This window comes from Budorcas taxicolor, chromosome 21 (genome assembly GCF_023091745.1).
Source record: "Budorcas taxicolor isolate Tak-1 chromosome 21, Takin1.1, whole genome shotgun sequence".
Classification (NCBI taxonomy): Eukaryota; Metazoa; Chordata; class Mammalia; order Artiodactyla; family Bovidae; genus Budorcas; species Budorcas taxicolor.
The window spans coordinates 73,053,894-73,073,364 of record NC_068930.1 but is presented as its reverse complement, the minus strand read 5'-3'; positions in this window follow the sequence as shown (position 1 = coordinate 73,073,364).

Below are 19,471 nucleotides of genomic sequence, written 5' to 3'. Positions count from 1 at the left end.
ACGCTCCCCAGCAGCCTGCGGCCGGTTCGGGGCTGGGCTGGCCATCGTTGCTAGGAGCGAGAATAATAAACACCCCAAACGTGTCCCCTCGGCCGCCCCAGCCAGAAGGGCCACCCGCCCAGGGGTGCGGGGAGGAGGAGTCGCCCGGAGCAGCGGCTGGGAAGGGCTGGGAGCGGCGGCGGCGGGCGGCTGGAAGGGGCAGACGGAACCGAGGCCGGGGCCGGGCCAGGAGAGGAGGCAGGGACGGCGGAGAGGCGGCGGCGGGGAAGGGAAATGAGGAGACAGCGAGGAGGAGGAGGAGGAAGACGGAGGGAGGGACCGCGGAGAGGAGGCCAGGCGCGGAGGCGGCCGGCGGCAGCGCCGGGCCCGGGTCGGGGGCGGCGCCGGCTCTGAATCAGCGCCCGCCGCGGCCGGCCGGGGCCCAGCCGGTGCCTGGGCGGGGACCCCTCCCTCCAGGCCGCGCAGACGCGCGCTCGGCGGCCCCTCCCGGCCCGGCGCAGACCCCGGCCGCCTCCGCGGCGGCGGGGACCTGCCCGGCCAGGTGCGTCGGCAGCCCCCACCCTCGCGCCTTTGTCCGGCCCACGGGACCCCTCCCCTCGGGCCCCTGCCCGCCGCCCACGCGGCTCCGGAGGCGCGCAGGTGCGCGCGCGGGGAGGCCCGGCGGCCGCGGGCGCAGATCGGCGCGTCTTACCTGCGGTTCAGCCCCGGCTCCGTCCCGGCTCGGCCCCGGCCCTCCCGCCCGCCCGGCCGGCCGAGCGCTGGGCGGGGCCGCCGCCTAGGACATGCCCGGCGCGGCCCGCACGCTCGCGGCAGCCCGGCGAGCCCACGGGCGGAGCGGCGCCGGGCCGCGGCGGCGGGCCCCTGACGTCCGCGGGCGCCCCGCCCCGGCCCGCCCCCGGCCCCGCCTCCGCCCCCCGGAAGTCCAGGTCGGGGCGGCCCGGGGCGCCAGGTGCGCGCCGCCCCCGCGCCCGCGCCCGCCCCGCCTCCGCGTCCCGGGCCGGCCGCCTCTCCCCCGGCGCCCGTGGGCTCGCCGACCCAGCTCTGCGCCCCGCCTCGCCTTCGGGACCCGCCCCTGCGTGCCGGGCGCCGCCCGGTGCCCGCAGCCGCCCCGCGTCCTGGCCCCGAGCCCGCGCCCGGTTAACGCTTAACCCAGCTCCGGGAGCCCGAAGCTCGAGCTGCACCCCCGGCCTCTCACCTTCGGCGCCGCCCGCCCCAGTGAGGGCTGGAGGGCGAAGGAGGCGGCGGGCGGCGGAGAGCCCCAGGGCGCGCCCCGCCCTCGCGAGCCGCCCCGCGCCCGACCGCGGGCGTTCTCTCGGAGGGCCGGGGGCCGGCGGGGCGCGGGGGCCTCCTCCGTGCCCCCCGGGGCGGGGCGCGGGGTCCGGGAGAGAGTGCCCCCGGGCCGCTCGCCGCGCGCTGGGCGCTACCGCGGAGGTGTCCGGTGTCCCAGGACCTGCAGGCGGAGAGGGATTGGCGGCGGGGGCTGGCGCCGCGGTGGGGTTCGGCCCGTAGGCGTTCTCGCCTTCACGGCCAGGGCAGGCCCGGGCCGAGGGAGCAGGCGCGCGGCCAGAGCGCGGGAAGCCCTGGGAGCTGGGCTTCAGGGCCTGGGCGGCCGGAGCCACGGAGGGTTCACGGGCGCGACCGGGGCCCCCTGCTTGGCACCCGGAGCTCCGGGGCCCGCCCCGTCCCGCCCCACGGTCTCTGGCCGCGGACAGAGCCAGGCCCTGACCTGTCCCTACGGTACAGAAGGGAGCAGCACGGCAGCTCTGGGGGAAACGCACCTGCAGAGGGAAGGGCGAGGAGGGTCCCAGCAGGGCGCCCGGCGGTGGGCGGCGCCACCTGTGCCCGGCTCAGCGGAAGAAGGGAGCTCGCACTGCGAGGGGACTTGAGGGGTCCAAGGGGGCAGGGGAAGGACCTGTGGCCAGGTGATCGGGGAGCTTGGGCTTCATCCCAAGGACAGAGTGGCGCCCAGGGAGTGCTTGATGCTGGCTGCGACCTGATCAGATGAGGGTTTCCGAGAGCTGCGCCCCGGAAGAGCGTGGTTGAGAGAAGAAGAGTGGGAGTTGGGGAGGGGGGAAGCGGTCAAGCGTCCAGTCCCAGCCCTGGAAGAGAAGAGGTGGGGCAGAGGATTGGGCTGGGCGTTCCGGGTTTGCCCCCAGACCCTCCTTCCTCCCCTCTCCCCGCACAGGGACAGCATCGGCAACCACATCCCCCACTCTCCCCTGGCTTCTGGTGAGTTTGGACTCCAGCCCAGAAGCTGGAGAATTTCCCCAGTTTCCTCCTGGCTGGGCACACACCTGTCTTCTCTCTGGGGCCCCAGGACCTTCCCTGAGGCTCTTTCTACCTTCTTAGGGCTCCGGGAAACGTCAGTTGTTTTTATTCCAATCCCAAAGAAAGGCAATGCCAAACAATGTTCAAACTACCACACAACCGCACTCATCTCACAAGCCAGGAAAGTAATGCTCAAAATTTGCCAAGCCAGGCAGGCTTCAACAGTACATGAACTGTGAACTTCCAGAAGTTCAAGCTGGATTCAGAAAAGGCAGAGGAACCAGAGATCAAATTGCCAACATCCATTGGATCATCAAAAAAGCAAGAGAGTTCCAGAAAAACATCTACTTCTGCTTTATTGACTTTGCCAAAGCCTTTGACTGTGTGGCTCACAACAAACTGTGGAAAATTCTGAAAGAGATGGAAATACCAGACCACCTGACCTGCCTCCTAAGAAATCTCAGGAGGTATGCAGGTCAGGAAGCAACAGTTAGAACTGGACATGGAGCAATAGACTGGTTCCAAATCAGGAAAGGAGTACGTCAAGGCTGCATATTGTCACCCTGGTTATTTAACTTATATGCAGAGTACATCATGAGAAACGCTGGGCTGCATGAAGCACAAGCTGGGATCAAGATTGCCCAGATTTGCAGACGACACCACCCTAATGGCAGAAAGTGAAGAAGAACTAAAGAGCATCTTGATAAAGTGAAAGAGGAGAGTGAAAAAGTGGCTGGAAATGTTAAAACTTAGTATTCAAAAAACCAAGATAAGTTCATGGCAGTTGGGCCCATCACTTCATGGCAAATAGATGGGGAAACAATGGAAACAGTGACAGACTTTATTTTGGGGGGCTCCAAAATCACTACAGATGGTGACTGCAGCCATGAAATTAAAAGACGCTTGCTCCTTGGAAGAAAAGCTATGGCCAACCTAGAGAGCATATTAAAAAGCAGACATTGCTTTGCTAACAAAGGTCCATATAGTCAAAGCTATGGTTTTTCCGGTAGTCATGTATGGACATGAGAGTTGGAGCATAAGGAAGGCTGCTGCTGCAAAGTTGCTTTAGTCGTGTCCGACTCTGTGCGACCCCATAGATGGCAGCCCACCAGGCTCCCCCGTCCCTGGGATTCTCCAGGCAAGAACACTGGAGTGGGTTGCCATTTCCTTCTCCAATAAAGAAGAAGAACTGATGCTTTTGAACTGTGGTGTTGGAGAAGACACTTGAGAGTCCCTTGGACTGCAAGGAGATCTGAACAGTCAATCCTAAAGGAAATCAGTCCTCGATATGTATTGGAAGGACTGATGCTGCAGCTCCAATACTTTGGCCACCTGATGTGAAGAGCTGACTCTTTAGAAAAGACCCTGATCCTGGGGAAGATTGAAGGCAGGAGGAAAAGGGAACGACAGAGGATGAGATGGTTGGATGGTATCACCAACTCGAGGGACGTGAGTTTGAGCAAGCCCTGGGAGTTGGTGATGGACAGGGAAGCCTGGTGTGCTGCAGTCCATGGGGTTGCAAAGAGTCAGACCTGACTGAGCAACTGAACTGAACTGAGGGCTCTGGGACCAGCCCCTCCCTGGGTCTTCCTCACCCTGTTGGGTTCACCTCCCCCTTAGCCACACCTTGGTGAGTGGACCTTTATAGAAGTCCTTTTCTCTCTTTGCATCTTTCTCTGGCCAGAACCCTGATTTCCTCTAAGGGGAGGAAGACAGGGGGCAAAGAGGATGCCCGGTGGGACCCCTGCTGTCGCTGGACCCAGGTGAACAGGCCAGGAGAGCATGTGTGCAGGCAGGGGTCAGCTGCCGAGTTTGATGTGGAATGGTGGAGAGGCCTAAGGACACTCAGGGGAGCTGTCCCGGAGCGTTTGGGATTCAGGACAGAACTGGGGCATCTGGAGGCACCCTGAAGTGTGGGCAGTACCCGGAGCCATAGGGCGAGGGTGGGAGAAGCAAGTAGACTCCCCAGGGAGCTGCGGTGGGAGGAAACCCAAGGAGGGTGAGGCGACAGTCCCCCCAAGGAGGCCTACACGCGGGATGCAACCTTCGCAGCTGTAGGACTTTTCCTTTTCTAATAATTACGTGAACCAATCTTGACACGTCTCCAAAGATGCCTAAATGGCCAACAAGCTCATAGAAAGATGCTCAATACCATTAGTCATTCAGTTCAGTTCAGTCACTCAGTCCTGTCCGACTCTTTGCGACCCCATGAACCACAGCACGCCAGGCCTCCCTGTCCATCACCAGCTCCCGGAGTCCACCCAAACCCATGTCCATCGAGTCGGTGATGCCATCCAACCATCTCATCCTCTGTCATCCCGTTCTCTTCCTGCCCTCAATCTTTCCCAGCATCAGGGTCTTTTCAAATGAGTCAGTTCTTCGCACCAGGTGGCCAAAGTATTGGAGTTTCAGCTTCAGCATCAGGCCTTCCAAAGAACACCCAGGACTGATCTCCTTCAGAATGGACTGGTTGGATCTCCTTCCAGTACAAGGGACTCTCAAGAGTCTTCTCCAACACCACAGTTCAAAAGCATCAATTCTTCGGTGCTCAGGCTTCTTCACAGTCCAATTCTCACATCCATACATGACCACTGGAAAAACCATAGCCTTGACTAGACGGACCTTTGTTGGCAAAGTAATGTCTCTGATTTTCAATATGCTATCTAGGTTGGTCATAACTTTCCTTCCAAGGAGTAAGCGTCTTTTAATTTCATGGCTGCAGAATTAAGCCAGTCACAAAAAGCAGACTCTTTATGATTCCACTTCTACGAGGTCCCTGGAGAAATCAGATTCCTAGAGACAGAAAGTAGGATGGTGATTGCTGGGTGGGGGGAGGGGTGGGATGAGGGGTGGATGTTCAGTGGAGACAGTTTCAGATTCAGGGAGGAAGGTGAAAAAGTTCGGGAAGTGGATGGTGACGATGGTTGCATGACGACACAGATGTACTTAATGCCCCTGAACTGTACCCTTAAAAATGTTTGCAGTGGCAAAAAAAAATTTTTTTATAATAAATTTCATGTTTTTTAATGTGTTTTACCACAATTTGTAAAAAAAAAAAAAAAAAAAAAAAGACTTCCCAAAACAATAGCCTATATAATTCTAAAAAAAAAAGACTCCAGTCCTGCCAGAGGGTAGAACCTGTCACAGAACCGACCAGAACATTCTGTCATAGATGGTTGACTACACACACAGGTCAGAATTCTGATTTAGCATTTCATCGTGTGCTCACTCAGTCATGCCTGACGTTTCGCTGCTCCTCCGTCCAAGGGATTTCCCAGGCAAGAATACCGGAGTGGATGCCGTTTCCTTCTCCAGGGGATCTTCCCGATCCAGGGGTCGAACCTGAGTCTTCTGTGTCTCCTGCGTTGCAGGCGGGTTCTCCACCCGCTGAACCATCGGGGAAAGCCCAGCATAGGATTATTTGGCATTTAAAGTCTGCGAAGAAAAGGGTCTTCTTTAATAAAGAGTGTTGGGACAACTGAGAGGCCATCAGAAAGAAACAAGACATTAGACTCCTATCTCACTCCAAAATAAATTCCTTACGGACCAGAAAGATAAATACCAAAAACAAACCCACAAAACATTTGAAGAAGACAAAGGAGACATTTAATAGTCTCATGATGAGGAAGACTTCGCCCAGCACGACAAAACAGAAGTCTTAAATTTTTTTTTTATAAATTTAAATTACAAATTAGAAAGCTTTACATAGATATAATCTTCTAAGTCAAAGGATATGCCACATACTGGGAAAAGGTTGTTGCTAACTCATATCCCTGGAGAAGGCAATGGCACCCCACTCCAGTACTCTTGCCTGGAAAATCCCAGGGACGGCGGATCCTGGTGGGCTGCCATCTATGGGGTCGCACAGAGTCGGAGGCGACTGAAGCGACTTAGTAGTAGTAACTCATATCCCAAACAGGGGCGGGCTCCCCAGCAGAGGGTCCTGTGCGTGAGCATCTTGCTGGTAAGTTGGGCAAGCAGCCCCAATGCATGCCAGAGGATACCCATGTGGCTGTTGGCTGGAAGATGCTTAACTTCGCCCAGAATCAGAGAATTGCAAGCCTATATGACCTTCAAACACTGGAGGCTTTCAAGTGGGACAGGACAGGCATGGTGGGGAGATGAACCCCCGACTAGTCTGAGGTTGGAGGCGGGGAGACAGCGTCCCTCACCTAACAAAAGCCCACAGAGCAGCCAGCCCATCTGCTTCCCAGGACCCGTCCTGCAGGGATGCTCACGCGCGCGCGCACACAGTAGTCGCTGCCTTGCGTCCGAAGCAGGGCTAGAAGCAGCTTGGCCTTGGTCCATCCAAGGGCACCAGTGAGGGGCATCGGGCAGCCGTGGGCACGTGCAGCGGCTCCTGGGCAAGCGCTGAGCCAGCTCCTCACCGTCCACAGCGAACCCACAGCCCTCTCGTCCCTCTACACTGTCCGGTCACTGGGTACCCACCATTTGCCCTGGGTTCTGCCTGAATTTTTTAAACCAGGAAGCGGTATTAACAATGACAAGATGTGCTGCTTTCCCTAAGATAGTGAGTGGCTCATCAGAAAAGAATCTGCCTGCAATGCAGAAGGCGCAGGAGAGCCGGGCGCAGGAGACCCGGGTTTGCTCCCTGGGGCGGGAAGACCCCCTGGAGGAGGACATGGCAACCCGTTCAGTACTCTTGCCTGGAGAGTCCCACGGACAGAGGAGCCTGGCAGGCGGGCTACAGTCCGCGGGGCCATAAAGAGTCGGACACGATAGTCAGGAGGGGGTGGGTCCCTGCAGGATGTGGCAGGCCAGCACACCCAGTGGACCCCTGGCTCCAGGGCCAGGTAGGGTCTGAGGCGGTCCCTGGGGCCTGAGGCGGAGCCTGCAGACGGGGGTGGGAGTGGGTCCTGGGGATGCAGAGGAGAGAGAAACGCTGGGACAGAGGCCTCCCTGCCCTTCCCGGGCCTGGGGGCCCGCTGCCCTTTGAAGCCTGGACTCGGCGGCAGCGTCGGGCGAGGCTGGGCCTAGAGCCACCCTCCGGTCAGGGCCCCTCCTGAGCCCCAGACCCTGCTCCCCGCCATGTAGGCCCGGGGTCTCTGGCAGAACTCATACAACCTGAGGGTCTGCCCTGTCCTCAGGGGTCGGGGAGTGGCGTCCTTCGCATTTGGAAGTTCACACACAGCTGCTGGTTTCACAGGTATTTGCCACGAAATGAGAAAGAAGCCTCAGGGCTGTGGTAACTCCTGACCCAGAAGTGAAGCCCCAGCCCCAGGCCCCTTCTGGTAGTCTGTCCGGCCTTGCTGCCTCAGACCAGAGCCAAAGGTTAGCTGCAGCCGGGAACCGGGCCTTCCCGAGTAGCCGGCGCCCCCTCTGTGTTTCCTTGAGTGTCTGCCCAGGCCTGTGTGGACCTGCCTGGCCCAAGGCCAACAGGGAGGGCCCGCAGGCCTGGGCACGGGCTGAGAGTGAGCAGGGCAGCTGGGTCAGAGGCGGGGAGGCCCCTGGCCTTTCTCCCAGGCCTGCAGGCCCCCTGTCTGAGCTGTGGTAATTATCCTAATCACCCGCAGACGGCAGGAAGGCTGGTCCTAAAGCCTGGGCCCCAGGGTGTCCCTGGTTAATTATTCAGCCCGGCGGAGGCCCCAGCTGAGGGGGTGCCCCTGAGGGCAGGTGGGAGGGGCTGCTGGCGGCTGGGTCCCCATGACCCCTGAGCCTCCCTGCTGAAGGGGTGTCTGCCTACACGCCCCGCAGAAGTTGCTCCTACAAAGGGAACCCAAGAGCGGGCAGGGCGGCGGCCACACCCCACCAGACGCGAGCTCCCTCCACCACCCGCCCCCTCCCCATTCATGCCCCGCCAGGGGCCGTGAGGGCGGCCCTCTTGTGCTCTGGGACAGGGCAGGAGCTAGGAGCAGGCCCAGCTCAGGGAGCCCTGGATGTCCGCTGCACCCTCTGGCTGGCGGCCAGAGCCCACCTCTGCTCGGGTCCAGGCTCTCATGCGCCGCCCCCACCCAGCCCCCATAACCCCATAGCTCCGTCTCGGGGTCCCGGTTCTCATGCGCCCCCACATAGCCCTGCAGATCCGTTCCAGACAAGGCAGGCAAGGAAGGGCTGCAGGATGACCTCCTCCCACCTAGGGTCACCCCAGGAACCCCAGGGGACGGGAAGAGCTTCGCTCTGGTCTGCAGTGCTGCCTCAGCCCTCCGCCTCAGTGACTGCCTGGAAACCTCCCACCTGGTTCCTACCAGCAGACCGAGGTGCTCTCAGCCCCGGTGCAGAGTTCTTGATCTCCCAGAGGATGGGCCAGTGCTGGGAGTGGGCACATGCCCAGTATTTGACAAGTGACGGGGCTTCTGCTTTTGATCAGAGGGTGGGGAAGGGTGCTTCTGGGAATGATGAACCTCCCATGGAAGAGATGAGGCGAGGCAAGGCGCTGCCATCTGCACACTGCCTTTGCTGGCGAAGGATGTGATGCTTGGAGCTGCGGCAGCCATAATATGACCGAGAGGAGAAGACCAGGAGCTGAGCAGCAAGGCCAGTCCAGATCCCTGTCACTGCTGCTGAGCTGGGCCCAGAATAATCGTGTCATTCTTTTCTTTTTGCCCACTCGCCTTGTGGGATTTTAGTTCCCTGACCAGGGATGGAACACAGGCCCCTTGCATTGGGAGCGAAGAGTCTTAATCATTCAACCTACGTGTTGCAAATAAGAGTCTCCATGCCGCAACTGAAGATCCCCCGTGCAGCAACCAAGACCCAGAACAGCCAAATAAATTAAAAAAAAATTTTTTTAGTCCTTGCCCTAACCAAAGACTTAATTTTTTTTTTTAAACTCTGGACACTTACTTCATTTGTGTATTTTAACTCATGCACATGCACTCTTTGAATAGTTGTGAACGTTTAATTAAAAGTCAGCATTGTTGAACTGCATCGCATCAGCATCTACAGGCATTGTCACATAGCACAGCCTACTGTGGAGACCTGCATGCACGCTGCTCCGTCCCTGGCAGCTCCCACGGCCCCGCCTGCTTGCTCCTCCAAGCCCAGACCCTTGCTGTACAACTTCAGCCCACATCGCGATGCGCTCCAGTGTCCGTCGCACCCCGAATACACGCACTATGCAGACCTCTTTCTTCTGATTTGACGGCTCAGACAAGAAAGTATTCAAATGTTCCAAGGCCTTGTGGTTTCAAACTGGACCCGAGTCACATAAGCAGAAACCAGAATTCCTTCAAGTAGAGAAGAGTGGCTGCAGCCTCCCTGGGGCGGGAGGGGCCAGATGAGCCAACTCCCGGGTTTCGGAGCAAGAAAGCAGGCTGTTTCCTCTCGCAGGAGGTGACGGGCTTTCCGGCCACTCTAGAATGGGACTCTGCCTGAGTCGTTGTTGTTCAGTTACTAAGTCATGTTCAGCTCTTCGTGACCCCGTGAACTGCAACACTGCACGCTTCCCTGTCCTTCACCATCTCCTGGAGTTTGCCCAGACGTCCATGGAGTCAGCGATGCCATGCAGCCGTCTCATCCTCTGTCCTCCCCTTCTCCTCCTGCCTTCAGTCTTTCCCAGAATCAGGGTGTTTTCTAATGAGTCAGTTCTTCACATCAGGTGGCCAAAGTATTGGAGCCTCAGCTTCAGCATCAGTCCTTCCAATGAACATGCAGGGTTGATTTCCTTTAGGATGGACTGGTTTGATCTGGCAGTCCAAGGGACTCTCAAGAGTCTTCTCCAGCACCACAGTAGGAAAGCATCAATTCTTCGGTGCTCAGACTTCTTTACGGTCCAAATCTCACATCCATACATGACTACTGGAAAAACCATAGCTTTGACTATACAGACATTTGTCAGCAAAGTGATGCCTCCGCTTTTTAATACACTGTCTATGTTCATCATAGCTTCCCTTCCAAGGAGCAATTTTGTGACTGCAGTCATTGTCCACAGTGATTTTGGAACTCAAGAAAATAAAATCTGACTCTTTCTACATTTTCCCCATCTATTTGCCATGAAGTGATGGGACTAGATGCCATAATTTTAGTTTTTTTAATCTTGAGTTTTAAGCCAGCTTTTTCACTCTCTTCTTTGACCTTCATCCAGAGGCTCTTTAGTTCTTCTAAAGAAGAACTGGCTAAGTTAGGTGTACGATTCCCACGCAGAAACCACTCACCAGGGGAGTCACACAGGCTTAAGTTTCTTGTGCTTTCTAGTGTCAGATTTCATGGGCAGGAAAAGAAAAGAAAAATACTTACTCTATCTTGATATGTTTTCTTACTGTGGTTCTTACTAAGATAAATGCAACCTGATTTCTCTCATTTTTGTTATAAAATTTAAAACACACACAGAATTTTGACAATTTTGACAACTTTGGTTTTGTTTATTTTCGGCTGTACGGGGTCCTTGCTGCTGCTCGGGCTCTGCTCTAGCTGCGGTGTGAGGGCTTCTCGTTTCTGTGGCGTCTTCTGTTGCCGGGCACAGGCTCCAGGGCCCTCAGGCCCCAGCAGGTGTGGCACGTGGGCGCGGGCTTCCGTACCTCCCTTACTGGGGGTTCGGCTCCCAGGCTCTAGAGCACAGGCGCTGTAGCTGCGGTGCGTGGGCATAATGGCTCCAAGGCATGTGGGATCTCACCAGACCAGGAATCGAACCCGTGTCTCCTTCACTGGCAGACGGACTCTTTACCACTGAGCCGCCTGGGAAGCCCCGATGATTTCTCAATCAATTAAGTCATCCAGTCGATTGTTCTGACCATATACCAAGCAAATCCATAGCACTCATTACAGTTTATAAGACCATTTAATGTTTAATCATGCTTCCAACTATGATGAATAGCAAGCATCAGACAGAACTCTGCATCAAAAGCAACTTTAAAAGCCACAATTAAAAATATAGCTGGGGACTTGCCTGGCAGCCTAGTGATGACTACTGCACACTGCCAGTGCAAGGGGCACAGGTCTGATCCCTGGTCAGCGAACTAAGATTGCCACATGATATGCAGTATGGCCAAAAGATTTTTGAATTACACAGCTATCCGAAGGCGTTGGTGAGCAACAGAGGCAGCCAAGACTTGAGGGGCTGAGGCCCTTACCCAGAGGGGATCACCTTGAGAGGAGCCACATTCTCAGCCACTCTCCCCCTTGGGAGCCTGTTGATTGGTGGAAGATGCTGTGCCTGGAGGCCAAGGAGAACGCAGCACCTCAGCTCTCCACATTCTCACAGGCCCAGGGAGAGAAACACTGGCATGAAGCCCCGTCTGAGAGTCTCTCGCCCCTTGAGCTCACAGGCTCAGGGAGAAAAACGCCGGCAGGAAGCCCCGTCTGAGAGCCTCTTGCCCCCTTGAGGTATTTGCCCATTTCTATGCTGTTTGGGGGCTTCCCTGGTGGCTCAGAGGGTAAAGCGTCTGCCTGCAATGTGGGAGACCTGAGTTTGATCCCTGGGTAGGGAAGATTCCCCAGGAGAAGGAAATGGCAACCCACTCCAGTATTCTTGCCTGACGAATCCCATGGACAGAGGAGCCTGGTAGGCTACAGTCCTTGGGGTTGCAAAGAGTCAGACACGACTGAGCAACTTCACTTCACTTCGTGCTGTTTGGGGTGAAGAAGGACTAAGAAGCCACGTGGAAAATGGCAGTTAAAAGCCTAGAAGGCTAGGCGGAATGTTTAGCAGTCTGGTGGTATTGGAGAGAGAAGCCAGAGCCCCAGCATGGAGGAGAGGGAGCCGTGGGGAACACTCAAACCTTCAGCTGAGGCCCCTGCAAGTAACTCTCCAGCCAGTGAGACGTATGTCACCTCAATCCTGTACAGGTCCAACAGTCATCCCCTAATTACAGGGCATGACAGGGGAGAGGGACAAAAGAGAAGGAAGGAAGAAGGAATGAAAGAATCTAGAGAAAAAAGAAACAGGACCTCACTGGTGGTCCAGAGGCTAAGACCCCATGCTCCAATGCAGAGGGCCTGGGTTCCATCCCGGCCAGGGAACGAGATCCCACATGCCAGAAATTAGAGTTTGCATGCAGCAACGAAGGCCTGGCACAGCTTTTAGAAAAGAAAAGAAACGGAGTCACAGGCGATCCAGATATTGGGGCTATCAACTTGGCTTTTTAAATAATTATTATTAGAACATTCAAGAAACAAATGACAAGATGGAGAATTTTACCAGAGGCCTGGAGTCCATGAAAAAAAAATCAGATGGAAATTCTAGAATTAAAAATAACCGAAAGGGCTTCCCTGGTTGTCCAGTGGTTAAGAATCTGCCTTGCAATGCAGGGACAGCAGTTTGATCCCTGGTCCAGGAAGATCCTACATGCTGTGGTACAACGAAGTCCATGGGCTGACACTCCTGAAGCCTTAGCGCCTAGCGTCACCAGATCCAAAGAGAAGCCGAGAGAAGCCACCACAGGCAGAAGCCCACACACGGCAGCAAAGACCCACCACAGCCGAAAATAGAATAAACGAAGTGAGAGTCACGCAGTCATGTCCGACTCTGCAACCCCATGGACGTGGACGTTCCGTGGAATTCTCCAGGCTACAACACTGGAGCGGGTAGCCTTTCCCTTCTCCAGGGGATCTTCCCAACCCAGGGATCGAACCCGGGTCTCCCGCATTGCAGATGGATTTTTTACCAGCTGAGTCATAAGGGAAGCCCAAGAATACTGAAGTGATTAGCCTATCCCTTCTCCAGGGGATCTTTCTGACCCAGGAATCAAACCTGGGTCTCCTGCGATGCAGGAGGATTTTTTTTTTTACCAACTGAGCCATCAGGGAAGCTGATAAATAAATAAATAAATCTTTTAAAAAATAACTGGAAAAGAAAAAAAAATAGCTGAAATTAAGACAATGACAGATGAGTCTACTAGCCCAGGAGCTTCAGGAGACGCAGCAGGGAGCTCTCACCCATGGGCTGGAGGGGGCCGACCGTATTCCCCAGCAGCCTTGCTCCCTCCAGGGAGCTCCCTCCCCAGACTCCTGTGGATGGGCTCCCACCCCCAGCCCCCTCACCACCCCCTTTCTCAGTCTGCCCTCTGGTCTTCAGTGGGTCTGCTTCAGGGACACCCTACAGCCCTTTAGTGTCCCCAGCATCACGGTGTAGGGTGGACGCAGTCAGGATGAGAACCCCAGGGTCTGAAGGGTCTGAGTGGCCGGAGGGGGGCCTCCTGGGGAGGGGGAGTGTGTGGAGGAGCAGCCCCCGTTTCCTGTTTTCTCCAGAACCCCCCACTGCCTCCCCTTCTCTGAGTTCCAAGCCCACAGCCTCCCTTGAAGCCATTCCAAGGAGAGCAGCTCACCTCCGGCTCCCAGATCCTGGGCCCTGGGTAAGCAGGCGGCAGGGGCCTGGCCTTCTCCAGCCCTCCTCCTTGGCCCGTGCTCTGGCACAGAGGGTGGCGCCCCCAGCTCAGACAGACTCTGCGGGCCCTCAGGCCAAGCAGCCGCCTGAGCCCCCTGGGAGAGCTGCGGGGCCAGCCCCTGCCTGCTTTAAGCCGCCTCGGACCTGCGGACACTCCCCCTCTGAGCTGGAAGGGGACAGACGAGCTCTCCAGCGTGGGCTCTGCCCCGCTCCAGGAGAAGGCGGGAACCGGACTGCGAGGGTCGCGGCCCACCCAGCCCCGCCTTCGGCTGAGGGGCCCCGCAGAGACGGACCCTCTCCGGGTCCTGACGGGCCAGGCCGGCAGAGACCCGCATCTCAGAGCCCACGCGCTTCTGCTTTCCTGCGGCCGCGTCCACAAGGAAGGGGCTTCTGGAATCGAGCCACGTGGCTCTGCGCTTCAGGGGCCGGGCCTGGGCAGCCCACGGTGGACAGTCCGTGTCCGCCGCCCGAGAGGCCCTGGGGTCACCAGGGGGAGCAGGGACCGGGCCCCGGAGGCGGCTCGGGAAGCTCCATGCTGGGCTGCTGGCTGCCGTGTCCCCGCCTGACTCGGAGCCCGAGGACCCAATCCCGGGACCTGCGCTCGCCGGCGCTGGGAGGACCCGGTGTCAAGTACATGAGCGTCCCCTCCCGTCCGGCCCGACTCCCGCCTGAGGAGGAGCCCCGCAGCGCACCAAGGCAGGCGGGGAGGGGAGGCCGGGTGGGGCGTGCTTGGGTCGACCCCCTTTCCCTTAGGGGATGGAGGAGCTGTCAGGGGCATCCATGGGGGGGGGGGGCGCAGGTGCCCAGAGTGGGAGCTCCCCGAGAGCGGGAGCCCGGGCTCTGCAGGATGGAGGCGGGGAGGCCGGGGGCCTGGGGCCGGGGTGCGGAGAGGCGGAGGACTGGACGCCTCTGCACTGAGTGCAGGACCCTGGAGGCCTGCCCCGCCTCACCCCGAGAGCGTCACATGCTGCCCTCTCTTCCAGGTGGGCCCTGCTGGGAACTCCCTGGGACCCTGACGGTGCCGGCACCCAGCAGCGAGCGGCCTGGCTCCCCCTGCCCTCCTTGGTGGGCTGGCACCGGGCTTCTCCTCTGCCCCCAGACCTACAAGTTGGGGGCGGAGCAGTTACTCCCCAGGCTGAGAGGGGCCATCAGCCAAAGGCCGCCCCTGCTCCTCAAAGCTCCCTCATGAGCGGGAGGGCAGCGGTGGCTGGTGGGGAGCAGCTGGTTCGTCCTGCAGGGTGCCCGGCCAGGGGCCAGCAAAGGCGGCTGTGGACGGTGGGGGGGGGGAGGCTGAGGGGCGGCCTGCAGGGGGAGCAGACCTCCGCCCGCCTCTAGAGACCAGTCTGAGTGCGGCTCTATCCCATCCCACAGGAAAAGGCGGGACCCCCCCCACCGGCTGATAACAGATGGTTCAGAAAGATAGCCGTCCCACTTATGAATACAGATGAGACTGAGAGGATCAGCATAAACACTGGAAAAGAATGAAAAACTAGTCAAAACCACTGGTGTGAATAAAATAATCTGGTGAACAGGCAGGAAGAGAGAATACGGAGTCATCCGTCATTTTTTTTCTGTTTCACTAATGAGCTTCTAGAAATGGGGAATCTATTCCATTCCCTACAGTGACGGAAAACAAAACGAAACAAAAAATTTAAGTACACAGAGAAAGGCACATGACCCATGTGAGGAAAGCTGTAAACTCTTACGGAGCCACAGAAAGCGCGATCTGACCAAGAGACATGAGGACCAGGTGGAGCCCCACAAGGTCTTCCAATGGCGAAAATAACCTTAAAACTTATACGTAAGAATCAGTGCAGGTCAGTCGCTCAGTCGTGTCCGACTCTTTGCAACCTCATGGACTGCAGCACACCAGGCCTCCCTGTCCATCACCAACTCCCAGAGCTTGCTCACTCTCATGTCTATTGAGTCAGTGATGCCATCCAACCATCTCATCCTCTGTTGTCCCCTTCTCCTGCCTTCAGTCTTTCCCAGCATCAGGGTCTTTTCCAGTGAGTCAGCTCTTCACATGAGGTGGCCAAAGTACTGGAGTTTCAGCCTCAGCATCAGTCCTTCCAATGAACACCCAGGACTGGTCTCCTTTAGGATGGACTGGTTGGATCTCCTTGCAGTCCAAGGCACTCTCAAGAGTCTTCTCCAACACCACAGTTCAAAAGCATCAGTTCTTTAGTGCTCAGCTTTCTTGATAGTCCCAACTCTCACATCCATACATGACCACTGGAAAAACCATAGCCTTGACTACACAAACCTCTGTCGGCAAAGTAATGTCTCTGCTTTTGAATATGCTGTCTAGGTTGGTCATAACTTTTCTTTCAAGGAGCAAGAGTCTTTTAATTTCATGGCTGCAGTCACCATCTGCAGTGATTTTGGAGCCCCCCAAAAATAAAGTCTGTCACTGTTTCCATTGTTTCCCCATCTATTTGCCATGAAGTGATGGGACCAGATGCTATGATCTTAGTTTTCTGAATGTTGAGCTTTAAGCCAACTTTTTCACTCTCCTCTTTCACTTTCATCAAGAGGCTCTCTGGTTCTTCACTTTCTGCCGTAAGTGTGGTATTGTCTGCATATCTGAGGTTATTGATATTTCTCCCTACAATCTTGATTCCAGCTTGTGCTTTATCCAGCCCAGCGTTTCTCATGATGTACTCTGCATATAAGTTAAATAAGCAGGGTGACAATATACAGCCTTGACGCACTCCTTTCCCAATTTGGATCCAGACTCTTGTTCCGTGTCCAGTTCTAAAAGAAGTTCTGTTGCTTCTTGACCTGCATACAAATTTCTCATCAGGCAGGTCAGGTGGTCTGGTATTCCCATCTCTTGAAGAATTTTCCACAGTTTGTTGTGAGCCACACAGTCAAAGGCTTTGGCATAGTCAATAAAGCAGAAGTAGATGTTTTTCTGGAACTCTCTTGCTTTGTTGATGATCCAACGGATGTTGGCAATTTGATCTCTGGTTCCTTTGCCTTTTCTGAATCCAGCTTGAACGTCTGAAAGTTCACGGTTCACATATTGCTGAAGCCTGGCTTGGAGAATTTTGAGCATTACTTTACTAGCATGTGAGATGAGTGCAATTGTGTGCTAGTTTGAGCATTCTTGGCATTGCCTTTCTTTGGGATTGGAATGAAAACTGACCTTTTCCAGCCCTGTGGCCACTGCTGAGTTTTCCAAATTTGCTGGCATAGTGAGTGCAGCACTTTCACAGCATCATCTTTCAGGATTTGAAATAGCTCAACTGGAGTTCCATCACCTCCACTAGCTTTATTCATAGAGATGCTTCCTAAGGCCCACTTGACTTCCCGTTCCAGGATGACTGGTTCTAGGTGAAGGATCATACCATCGTGATTATCTGGGTTGTGAAAATCTTTTCTGTACAGTTCTTCTGTGTATTCTTGCCATCTCTTCTTAATATCTTCTGCTTCTGTTAGGTCCATACCATTTCTGTCCTGTATTGAGCCCATCTTTGCATGAAATGTTCCCTTGGCATCTCTGATTTTCTTGTCGTCTTTCCCATTCTGTTGTTTTCCTCTATTTCTTTGCATTGGTCGCTGGGGAAGGCTTTCTTATCTCTGCTTGCTATTCTTTGGAACTCTGCCTTCAGATGCTGATATCTTTCCTTTCTCCTTTTCCTTTTACTTCACTTCTTTTCTCAGCTATTTGTAAGGCCTCCTCAGACGACCATTTTGCCTTTTCGCATTTCTTTTTCTTGGGGATGGCACACTGTCCCCTGTGCAATGTCACGAACCTCCATCCATAGTTCTTCAGGCGCTCCGTCTATCACATCTAATCCCCTGAATCTATTTCTCACTTCCACTGTATAATCGTGAGGGATTTGATTTAGGTCATAGCTGAATGGTCTACTGGTCTTCCCTGCTTTCTTCAATTGAAGTCTGACTTTGGCAATAAGGAGCCCATGATCTGATCTGTGAGAATAAACACCGAATATCGGGCACGCGAAGGCTGGGAAGGAGCAGGGGACGGCACGCCATCCCGACGTGGGGCCCGGCTCTAAAGGCTAATGTGACAGACACACTGCTGAGTTAGGAGTAAGCAAACAGACCCTGCCCCGGAACAGAACTGCTAGAAGCAGTCACCTCTGGGGGAGAACTTCATTCATGACGGAAGAGGTAGGTACACTCAGTAGAAAGGATGGGCCAGTTACTAAGCGGTGCGGGTGCGATGGACAGCCGTCTGTAAGAAGAGTGCGCGCAGTGTGTCAGCGTCAGAGCCAGACGGATCGAGTAAGTAAATGCAGAAACCAAAGAAGTGGCAAAACCCACATATGCGGTCAGCACACAGGGAACGCACGGTCAGGAACGTCTTGCCTCAAGCCGGACACCCCGAGGCTATACGAGAGGGAGGGGCAGACCTATTTGGCTCTGCAGGAATGGTAAATGTTCTGTGGAAAAAGAAGCCACAGACAAACAATATGAAGGTAATAAATTTGGAAAAATAAATATTTGTAAAGCAGACGACAGATGAATGATGAATGTCTATAATAGAACAAAGGCTCCTGGAAATGGACAACAAACAGATTTTTAAGAGCCAGCAGGAAAGTGGACATAAATAAGCAATTCACAGAAGAGCAATTCATCGGCAAACACGTGAAGATGTTTCAGTTCAGAAGCCGTGGGGGAAATGCAGATTCAAGCACCGCTGGCACAGGGCCCCACCCCCAGGCACTGACACTGCAGATGAGCCTGGCGGGCCTGGGAGCATGAGGGGCGGGGGACCTTCGTACGCTGATGGCAGAAAGGAGAATCACCTCATCGCCTTGGAAAGCAGTCTGAAACCTGCAGATATGATGAAAAAGACAAGTGGGTGTCAATTCCCTGAGGAATAATTTTTGCCATAAAGAGAAAACCTTCATTGCAGGGAATTCATGTTCACAGCGCCTGTGCAGTTTTCTTTGTTGTGGCACAAGAAAAAAGCTACGGAAAATGAAGCGAATGCTATTCTAGGTGAATGGTTCTGTCTTCACTATGCTCCCAAGAGTCATGTACTGAACTACATGCCTGATACGGTTAAGACACCATGACAATGAGACCCAAGCTGTAGCCCTAATGGAAGTTTAATCTTGTAAAGGAGACAGAGGACAAGAAAATACATATATTAAAATGTCAGGAAGTAGGAAGATCACAAATAACTTAGGCGATAAAAGGAAATTCAGGGCTTCCCTGGTGAAGAATGACTCGCGGTAAAGAATCCAGCTGCCAACGCAAGAAAGACGGGTTTGATCCCCAGTTGGGGAAGATCCCACACCAGTTCACTTCAGCTGCTCAGTCGTGCCCGACTCTTTGTGACCCCATAGACTGCAGCACACCAGGCTTCCCTGTCCATCACCAACTCCCGGAGTTTGCTCAAACTGCTGTCCATAGAGTTGGTGATGCCATCCAGCCATCTCATCCCGTGTCGTCCCCTTCTCCTCCTGCCCCCAATCTTTCCCAGCATCAGGGTCTTTTCCAGTGAGTCAGTTCTTTGCACCAGGTGGCCGAAGAATTGGAGCTTCAGCTTCAGCATCAGTCCTTCCAGTGAATATGCAGGACTAAATTTCCTTTAGGATGGACTGGTTTGATTTCCTTCCAGTCCAAGGGACTCTCAAGCGTCTTCTCCAGCACCACAGTTCAAAAGCATCAGAAGCATCCCGCATGCCGAGAAGCAACTAAGCCCATGGTCCGCAGCCACTGAGCCTGTGCTCCAGAGCCCGGGAGCCGCGACTGCGAGGCCAGGAGCCACAGCCGCTGAAGCCCGCGGCCTGGAGCCGCGCCCTGCAGCAAGCTAAGTCCCTGCAGCGCGGAGCCCCCTCAGCACACCCGGCCAGTGCCCCCACTTGCCGCACCTGGAGAAGAGCTCACATTTAGCAGCCAAGACCCAGCACAGTCAGAAATGATAATGAATAAATAAAT